At 41.9% G+C, this 10200-nt stretch overlaps 1 protein-coding gene across 1 annotated transcript in view; it reads right to left on the reverse strand.

Annotated features, from left to right (window-relative positions):
- Positions 1-6828, reverse strand: part of LOC111155323 (STARD3 N-terminal like) — a 52359-nt gene extending 45531 nt beyond the window's left edge. The window contains exon 1 of the mRNA XM_022515464.1: positions 6719-6828. The gene's annotated coding sequence lies outside the window, so the exon portion shown is untranslated. The remainder of the gene's footprint in view (positions 1-6718) is intronic.
- Between the last annotated feature and the right edge of the window lie 3372 nt (positions 6829-10200).

Consider the following 10200-nt stretch of genomic DNA (forward strand, 5'->3'; position numbering starts at 1 on the left):
AACACTATGCTAGAAGCTGTGAGGAAAACCAAAATGAGAAAGACAAGCCCCTGATCCTCAAGTTGAATAGTTTTATAAAGGAGGTAAAATGGTCATACAAATAATTAGAAATCAAAGCCTAAGATAATTATAATACAGAGAAGACTGAACTTTAGATTGTGGTGACCAGAAAAGGCTTCATGAAAAAGCTGGCCCAAGAGTAAATGTATGACTTCACAAGAAATGGAAAGGAAATGCATATTGTGAATAAGGGGAAGACTGGAGTAAATTAAAAACAGAGGTGCAGGAGCATGTCCAGGACCAGTGAGCCATGGACGGTCTGGGAGGGACCCCATGTAAGCACGCCTCAGAGGGTACGGCTGGGCCAGGAAGGAGGAGGACAGGTGACAAGGGCCATGGATGGTCAGCACGGGAGTGACGGCTCGCTTTTCACACCTAGAGCCGGGGCATGAGGGTACACAGGCTCGACTAAGGGGGTCAGAGTCTGAGGATAAGGAAAATGCGTCAAAGGCCACAGCCGTCCATTGGCTACTGAAATGCAGGCAGAGATGCTCTTCAAAGCGTTAAACCAGACTCAATGAGTTTCTGGCTGCCACAAAGAGGTCTAGTTGTGGTTTGCTTCTGCAAGGATATAATCATTCCAGGATTCCAGAATTTATGCTTTCTCCATGTCCTATAAAAATATGTATTTTACCACCTGTACAGGCAGAGGGCAAGAGAGAAACAGGTACAAACGCTGCTGAAGGCCGTAGGAGTCCAGAACTTTCAAATGGTCAGCTCTGAGCAGTAGAGCACTAAAAGTTCAAAGGGTGTCAGAGGGCCAGCTTTAATTCTCACACTCTTCTGGCTTAAAAAAACAGCAAGACAGTCCCTTCTAGTCTGGAAGCACCTTCCCACCCACCCTCATTTCCAGTCTTCACAGGGAAACCCGCCCTCCACAGAGAAACTACATTCCCCCCATCACATGCATGCACACTTTTCTATAATGACGCACTGCTGCGAAGTTTACACAAAAAAAGACTCCCAACTGATGCCCCGGAACCAAACCTTGTCCATATATAGGTGACAGTGTTTATCTGACTGTTGGCTCACACGATGTTTTATAAACACCGAATTGCCAATATTAAAATATGTGAGTTTCCCCCTCATAGATCCAAATTTCTAGTTTCTCTTCAAATATAGGCAATCCTGGCAATACTTCCCAGCTCCCCAGTTTGACATCCTGCCACCTCACTTACACGGAGGCCCGCCTAGTCCTTCTTGGCATTTGTTTGGGCTCCTAGTTTACGTGGCCTTTGGATCCCCAATAGTTGGGGTCCAGTCTCAGCTGGCTGTGGGAGGACGGGGCTCACAAAGAACACTGCCTAGTGTCAGTCCCCTCCTTACTAGTTGTATAACCTGAGACAAACTACTTTAACCTCTCTATGCCTCAGCTTCTCCTTCTGTAAAATGAGGACAATTATGATGTAATGTACTTCAGAGGGCTTTTGTGAGGAATACATTAGTTTCTAGAAAGCAGCGGTTGTGCAGGTATTAGGACCGGTGAGACGTTTTTGGTTGTCACAACTGGGGGACGTGTCCCTGGCATCTAGTTAGAGTCCAGGGATGCTATAGGATGGCTCCCACAACAACAACAACAACAACAACAACAATTAGCCAGCCCAAAATGTCAACAGGATGAGCAATCCAGACACAAAGCGATGAGAACAGCAGCTGGCCCAGAGGAAGCCCTCTTTTAAGTGTGAGCTCTTATCAATAATGCCCAAAGTGAGGACTGGCTGGTGCTCATGTCTCAGCTGGAGAAATTTCTGATAGCTCAGGAGCTCCTTGCTTGATGAATTTAAGTACGACACAAATAGCAAAATGTACTTGAAACTCCCTGGTTCCGCATATTCGCTCAACAAGCAAGTGGTTAATTTAAAGAAAACAAAAACAAAAACATGAAAGTCTATTTTCCTAAAACAAACAGCGAACAAGAATACACCCAGGTGAGCAATAATGCACAGGATTTGAAAAGCACACTGTCCTAAAACACATGGGTGGTGGAAACCAGTGACTACTGCAACTTAGAAGGTACTAGGCCAAATTCCTCTCCACTCCAAGTTTTATACATTGAGGATGCCCACTGGTCCCAAGATAGTTTTTGGAAAACTGTGACAAGACGAGAAGTAGAGGAGAAGGGTTTTAAACTAAAGAGTCAACCACACCCCGTACTACCCCAGTGCCTGCGCAGGAATATCCTGCAGGCTGGCAGGGGTCCTGTGATGGGGAGTCATCACAACAGGTACCCTCAAGATCCAGATCGAGAACAAGCAAAGCAAATAAAATAGCTCAGAAAGGCTCAAGCTCTGCAGGACAGCAGAACCCATGACATCTGGTGCAAGCCTCCGCTGTCTCCAGCCAGGGATACGGACCAGGCTTCTTAGCCCAGCACCACATGCATCCCTGGCTAGGCTCTCTGGGCCTTTTCTAATCTTTAATACTCAAAAGCTGGAACTGTTATTATATTATCCAGTACCATAAACACAGGTAACAATGATTTTTACTTGTGACCATTTACAACCCAAAGATTTGAGTTCCTCTCAAGGGATCTCTTGGTAACTGCAGAAGTCAGACCCTTAACTGAAACAGGAAAGAGGTTCTGTTGAATCAAAGCCAAGAAAAACAGAACAGTGCTTCTCTCAAAGATGAGATGATAAAAGTATAAATAAAACTAAAGGGCTCTACAATCTACAAAAAACTTTGCTTGTATAACATGAATAGTTAAGTGTCTCCTAAGCTCAAGCAAACATATATTTGAATACCCATGCATAAAAGAGTGCATTACCAAAGATACCAGGATTGGTAAACTACATCACAAAGAAAGACTCCCAAAGGTGTTATGAAAGAGAAGGCTTCCATTAAAGACACAGGAAATATTCCATTAAATAAGCAGCACAAATGGACATGGAAGGACAGGCAGAACTTTGGCTGGATTTGTCCATCTATGAGGCATCCCAGGCAGAACACAAGCAAAGACACTGAAGCTGAAACAGCTAGTTCAGTCTGGGGCACTAGGTTCGGGGAAGGATGGCGCTACAGTCTGAGACCAATTCATGACAGCCTAGATCTTCAAAACATGGACACTGCTTGCAAGAACAATCTTGAAGGACAGAGAAACTCAGTCAAAATACCCAGTGGATGGCTTAAAGAGCAAAAGCTCTCTTTTGCCTAAATTTAAGACTTTCCAATGTGTAAGAAAGAAGATAAGTGCATTTACATAATTCTAATTCAACTAATGAAAGACAATCCCTACTACGTTATAGGAGAGTCAAGAAATCACTAGAAAGTAAATTGAACTATTTGTTAGTTTACTATTACTCACCTACCATATCCCAGTCATAAGACGCAAAGCTTGGAAATAAATAATGAGTATTTTTAAATTGGAGGAACATAGCAACTCATTTTTTAACCATAAAATCCATGAACTGATTTTTACTTAATTTTTAAAAATGATTATAGAGTACCAAGAAAGAAGTTATATCCCAAAGCTGACCCAAAGACGTCCTTAATTCTAGGAAGAAACTCCACTTGCTAACAAAGAGTATGAGCCAGCAGCTCTATGCAATGTTCCCACACCTGAAAGCGCAAGGTTAACGCTAGGAATTTAGTAACAAGTTTTGAACTCCTTTTCAAAGATGTGTGCAATTAGGGGCACCTGGGTGGCTCAGTCAGTTAAGCATCTGCCTTCAGCTCAGGTCATGATCCCAGGGTCCTCGGATAAAGCCTGCTCAGAAGGGATCTGGCTTCTCCCTCTCTCTCTCAAATAAATAAAAATCTTTAAAAAGGGGGAAAAAAAAAAGATGTGTGCAATTAAACCTTAAATTTTATAGTCATTTTTGAGGGGCCCTGGGGTGGCTCAGTCGGTGTCTGCCTTCCACTCAGGTCATAATTCCAGGGTCCTGGGATCGAGCCTGCTTCTCCCTCTCCCTCTGCCTGTTGCTCCCCCTGCTTGTGTGCACCCTCACTCACTCTCTCTCTCTCTCTGCCAAATAAATAAACAAAATCTTAAAAAAAGAAAAATCATTTTGAAACCACTGCCTACTAACAAAAATCTGTAATCTACTAACAAAAATACTGTATTCTCAGGGGCACCTGGGTGGCTCAGTCAGTTATGTGTCTGCCTTAGGCTGGGGTGAGGATTCTCCAGGTCCTGGGATCAAGCCCAGCATCAGGCTCTCTGCTCTGCAGGAAGCCTGCTTCTCCCTCTCTTTCTGCCCCCCCCCCCCTTACTCTGGCGCTCTCTCTCTCAAATAAATAAATAAAATCTTTATAAAATGAGAGGACTAAATCATGATCTCTAAAATGCCATTTCAAAAAATATAACTTCAAAAAATATATATAACTTCAAATAAAAGAGATTTGTAGCTGTAGCTATGTTATTCAGGGAAGCAGTGAGGTAGAGTAACATGGATTAGGCTTTGGGGTCAGGCTAGCTGGAATGTTTGAATCTACGCTCACTCAGTACTAGCTAGATGGCCGAAGTACAAGCTTCCCTTCTGATCAAGAAGGATTAATATTTACCTTTGCAATATGTTGGAAGGAAAGAATGTATGTAATGCTCCTGGCACAGTGTAGGCACTAAATAAAGGCAGACATTAACCCTCTGGTTAGTTAAAAGCTCTGATGAAAAATGGTAATCCACTTGACCATGCAGTTTCCTAGAACTCAGCTTGGACAAGAGCAGGGAGTGACTGCCAGTCCTTTCCAAAGGGCGACCCTACATAAAGAATGGAGGGCTCATAGGAAGGAAGGATAAAAGCAGGGAGCTGAAGACAAGCAGAGGCTGAGAGTCCTGCACATAATAATGAATAGGAAAAAACAGCATGAGACACTGTGCTAAAGGGAAGGAGACATATTTTCATTAAGAGAGAAGACTACTGGTGAAAAAATATATACATAATGAATTGCTGCAATGATTTCATAACCAAAATAAAACAGACAGCTAGCTAGAGTCTATGAGCATCATTAAATAAAGAGGGGTTTGGCAACACACAAATCCTGTGCCTTTTGCCTGAGTGCACTGGGTTCAGACAATGCAGCTCAAGCCCACCTCTCAAATGTCATCTCCCCCCACCTCACTCTCTCCAAGGTTCAATCCATTCCACACATGGCTTCTCTTCTACCCCTGGTACACTCTAAGCCCATTTTTCCTTTAGCTCCTTTGCACTGTAGTGTCTGCCTGGAAACTTCCACCAGATCTTCCCATGGCTGACTCATTCTAAACACTTAGGTCTCATCAAACTGTCACTTCCTCAAGGAAACCTTCTCTTGTCACCATATCTAAATTCTCTCTTACTCACCCATATCCCAGTCACACTCTATCCCCTTATCCTGAACTATTTTTTCTATCATTTATCATTATCTAAAATAGTCATTTTTCTTTACATGTTTATTGTGTCTCCACCAAAATGGAAGGTCTTTGAGGGCAGGAACCCTAAGTAAACTTTTCAATCTCCAACACCTCAAACCAAAATGTGGCACAGATGAGGTCCTCATCTGATAAACTTGTTCAAAGAATAAACTGAAATGATTGAAATTGCCATCCTGTGAACATAAGTAAGGAAAAGTCTCCCAAAGTGACTTCAATTTCACTTCTTTAATGCAGTTTTATGCAATCATGCAGACTTAAAAGTTCAATGTTTTACCAAGATTTAAAGAGAATAAATTTTTAATGAAAATATCATATATGTATTTACATACAGTACACCACACATTTTCACTTTATGGGCATGAATCTATACATAAAGCAAAGGTAGTAAAAGTTTTATTTTTTGAGATCCTGCTTTTAGAGAGTAGATGGGTAGGTGGTACATACATGGGAATTATCTTTCAGAACCTTTCTCAACAAAGATTCTGAGGTAAACAATCTGAACTAATTCCAGTATATTTGAGAGATTAGACCTGTTACTTTGTTACCTTGCTAAACTTATCCAAACTATTACTGAGTCAAGTGATGAATTCAGTGATTCCATCTGTGAAACAGAAGACAAATGACATGGTGAATAACTGGCACATTAATGGAAGGGTAAGAAAAGTTCCACAATGTTAACCCATATTTGAACAAAAGGCGGGGGGTGGGGGACACAACTCTTTCTAGAAAATCCTAAACAAAAACAAGCATGCTACTTTGATTTCAAAATATGGCCGGATACTATGAGTGGGCAAGGCAGTGAAATGAAACTAGGGCCACAACACTCATAACTTGGGCTTTGATTTTTCAATTTTGTTTTGTTTTGAACACAGATTTTCTTAATGAGTAAAAGAGGCCAATGATCGACCTTGTCTGTATAAACCACGCATCACCCTAGTCACCGTTCATGGTTAACTCCGGAGGGCCCATGGCGCCAGCACGGGGCGGGACCCCACCGAGGACTCCTCGAGGTCCGCAGGGGGAAGGAATGCAGACCTCTCTACCAGCATCCCGTCCCAGCATCCCAGCCTCAGCTCTGGAACGAGGTGGGGCTCAGCATTCTGCAACTTCACTTTTGCATCCTTTATAAACACAGCCTGCCTAGCCCCTCCTCCTCCCCGAGGACCGCGCAGCGCTCCGCAAACACCCGACGCTCTGGCTCTGGCCTCCGATCACGGGTCTACCGTGAGCCCCGAGCAAGTCATCTGATCCCGGGTGACTCAGTTTTCCAATCTGTCAAATAGGGTGACGAGAAACCCAGCCTACCTTATCGGGTGGTTTCGGGCCGGCAGCCCCAGGCTGGCCCGGGGACAGCGGTTCCGTGGTTGCGCCCTCGCCAAGCGGGCGGAGGGGCGGGGCTTGGCGGGGCGGGCCCGGGCACCAAGCCTCGCAGCGGGCGTGCAGCCCACCGCCCGCAGTCAGCCACCCCCTGTCCTCTTCGAGTACCCGACCCGTGACGTCAACACGCTGACGTCGACGCACAGAGGCTCATCTCTCCGGAGGGACCAAAGACTGGGCTGGGGCCTGCGTGCCCCCTCCCCCCCCCCGTAACAGAGCCAGCGATTGGTACAAGGGTCTGTCGATCATTTGCTGCCCAGTAAGCGACACAAGAAGCCGGGAAAGGGCGGGCTGGCTTGGCCCGAGGGGCGGGTGTGAATCTAGACTTCGTTTTGAGAGCCTCGAGCTGGTTGGACTTGACTGAGTGTTGTCACACAGTGTTTTGTTAAGGGGCGGCTTCCCCCGTGCGGGAGATTTTGCTTCTTTCGCTTTCCTGCAGTCTCGTGGTGGAGATTTAGGTTCCAGTTCGTGGAAAATAGTCATGGCCTGGATTTCAGGGTCCCTGGCACCTCCCACTGTGCTCTCCAGGAATGAAAAAGTAGGACCTTCCATTTCTCTGTTGAAGCGTCACCTCCAATTTGAATTCTCCTCAAAGCCCCCAGACTTATTTAGGAGACCCTTTCTCTGTTCTCCTGTGGCATAATTAACACTCGGATAATAGTAGTCACATATAATTATGTTTGTTTTCCCACGAGATGGGGCTCCTTTTAACGATTGTTTTAATTCAAATTACCTTTAAGTTTTAAAAGATCTTTTTACCAATAGGTGATATATAGTTCAAATATTTAAAGGTGTAGAAGGTCATAGAGTGAAAATTTTTCCGCTTCCAACTTCTCAGGCATTCAGTTCGCCTATTGGAGGGAACCACTGTTACTTTCTGGATGGATAGCCTTTCAAAGTAGACGTTCTAAGTGCCATGATTAATTTTAAATTACACATAATAATAAATGTAAACGTTACAAATAGGCTAAAATCATTTTCAGGCACTAATTATAAACCCAGTCCCTATTTGATGACTTCTAGTTCCTATGCATTTACATATGTGTAGCCTTTTTTTTTTCCAATCAACATTATATTCTTGAGATTTTTCCATATCTCTATATAGATCTACCTCATTCTTTTAAGATACTTCATGGCAGTCCTCAGAACCAATAGATACAATTTATTATTTCCTTACCGTTGGATATGTACTTAATCTCTTTTTTGTTTTTCTATCAGAAGCATTGCTACGTTGAACATAAATGCATCCTGAAAATACATACATACATACATACATAAATGCTACTCCTTTTTGTACCTGTATCCAAGTGTTCTCCAGGGTAGAAATACTAGCAAGTGAATGTGCTGGATAGAGAATTTTCAGAGTAGATTCTTCATAGCAGATTTTAAATCTTCATAGTACATTCTTTCATTTGTTCCTTTAAGTAGCTGTTAGAACTTGCATTCCTACCTGTAATATATGAGCAACTCCCTGCACTTGCTAAAATGGAAAAAAAAATGTAATTAAAAAAATTTCTGAATTGATCAGTGTGAAAAAATTTTTGAGGGATAACACGTGTGCAAAAGAAGTGCAGTAATTATGAGTGTATGTCTTGGTAGGAAAGTGAATGAACTTGTGTAAGCATCTCCTAGATCAAGATTTTGAAAATTTACCAGGAACATAGAATCTCTCCTCATACTTGTTCTAGTCATTGCACTCCTAAACAGAAATAGCTACTATGTTGAATTTTACTACCAAAATTAGTTTTGCCTGCCTGAACCTTTGTATATGGACAGAGGTAGTATGTGCTCTTGTGTGGCTCTTTTAGCTCAGTACTATGCCTATAATATTGATTCATATTAAAGAATGTAGTTGTTTGTTTTCATTATTGTATACATTTCCAAAGTTTCTCTATTTATTCTAATATTGCTTAAGGTGAAGTTGTTTGAAGTTGGGGTGGCCACAAGTGATAGTACTATGAATATTCTTGTAGATCTCTGTTGATGCACATAGTTACACATTTCATTTTGATATATCCCTATGAATAGTATTACTGTGCCACAGGATATGCTTGTATTCACTATTAGTAAAACCTGCCAAATAGTGTTTTATTTTGGTTTACCAATTTACAGCTCACTAGCAGTGAACGAAAATTCCAGTTGCTCTACATCTTTGCCAACATTTGATATTCTCATTTTTGTTTTGTGCTCATCCTCTTTTTTTTTCTGTTTTCAATTTTATTGAGACAAATCGAATACACAAAAAGTTGCATATATTTAATACAGAAATCTTAATGAGTTTAGATGTATGCATATACATGATACCATCACCACAAACAAGATAATAAACATAAACATCATCACTAAAATATTTCTTGTGTCCCCTTGCTTTTGTTGTTGCTCTTGTTGGTAAGAGAACATAGCATAAGATCTACCTTTTTAACAAGTTTTTAAGTGCATAACACCCTGTTGTTAACTATGGCCTAACATAGATTTTTCATGTAAGTGGAATCATGCAGCATTTGTTCGTCTGTGACTGACTTATTTCCAGGCATAATGTTTTCCATGGTGATATGATATCTCCTGTTCCTCACACAGAACCTCATGAAAGCCCCAAACTGGGCTGGTCTTCAGTGTCTGCCCTGAGGATAATCATCGTAAGGGGACCACAGCAGGTAAGAGGGCTGTGGTGACGGTAGGTCATCTTCTACTCCTTTCTATCTGTAGCCCCTCTTATCCCTCACCTCAGACTTCCCCAGACCTACCACCTAAGCCTAAAAATTTCTCTGCTCCCTCCTGGTTCAGGCTCCAGGGATCCATGTTTGCCTGGATGTCCAGGACAAGTTTTGGCCTTGGATTTTGTATTCCAGCAATCCCTAGGAATTGTCTTGGCAAGCCAGATGCTGTAAAGAAAAAGTGATGATTGAACTGAGTAAAACTAATCAGAGTAAGAACATGTCTCTGGTTGTGTAACTGGCCTATCACATGATAGGCCACTTTTAAGCAATTAGAACTAGATAATGCAATCATTTCTTACCCAATTAAATTTGTAAGCCCAGAAATGCATGAATTAGCACTTTAGCTTTTGCTTCAAAGTAATTGTTACTTAGATGAAAGGACATTTAAAATGAGAAATGGATTTTGATAAAAATGTAGAGGTGTAAATAATATGCACTTCTTGTTAAATGCTTGAAAAATGCATGTTTTCTTGTCTATGCATGATGTCACAAATGGTAAGATATCCTTCTTTTTTTAAGGCTGAATAACATTGTATTGTATGCATCTTCCACATTGTATTTACTCATTCATCTGCTGATGGTAATTTGGACTATTTCTAAATCCTGATTTTTGTGAATCATACTGCAATAAACATGGCAGTACAGCTATCTCTTTGAGATCCTGATTTCAATTTGGATATATACCCAGGAATG

The sequence above is a fragment of the Enhydra lutris genome, unplaced genomic scaffold, assembly GCF_002288905.1.
Source record: "Enhydra lutris kenyoni isolate GAN:26980312 unplaced genomic scaffold, ASM228890v2 scaffoldscaffold40, whole genome shotgun sequence".
In the NCBI taxonomy this organism is placed as follows: Eukaryota; Metazoa; Chordata; class Mammalia; order Carnivora; family Mustelidae; genus Enhydra; species Enhydra lutris.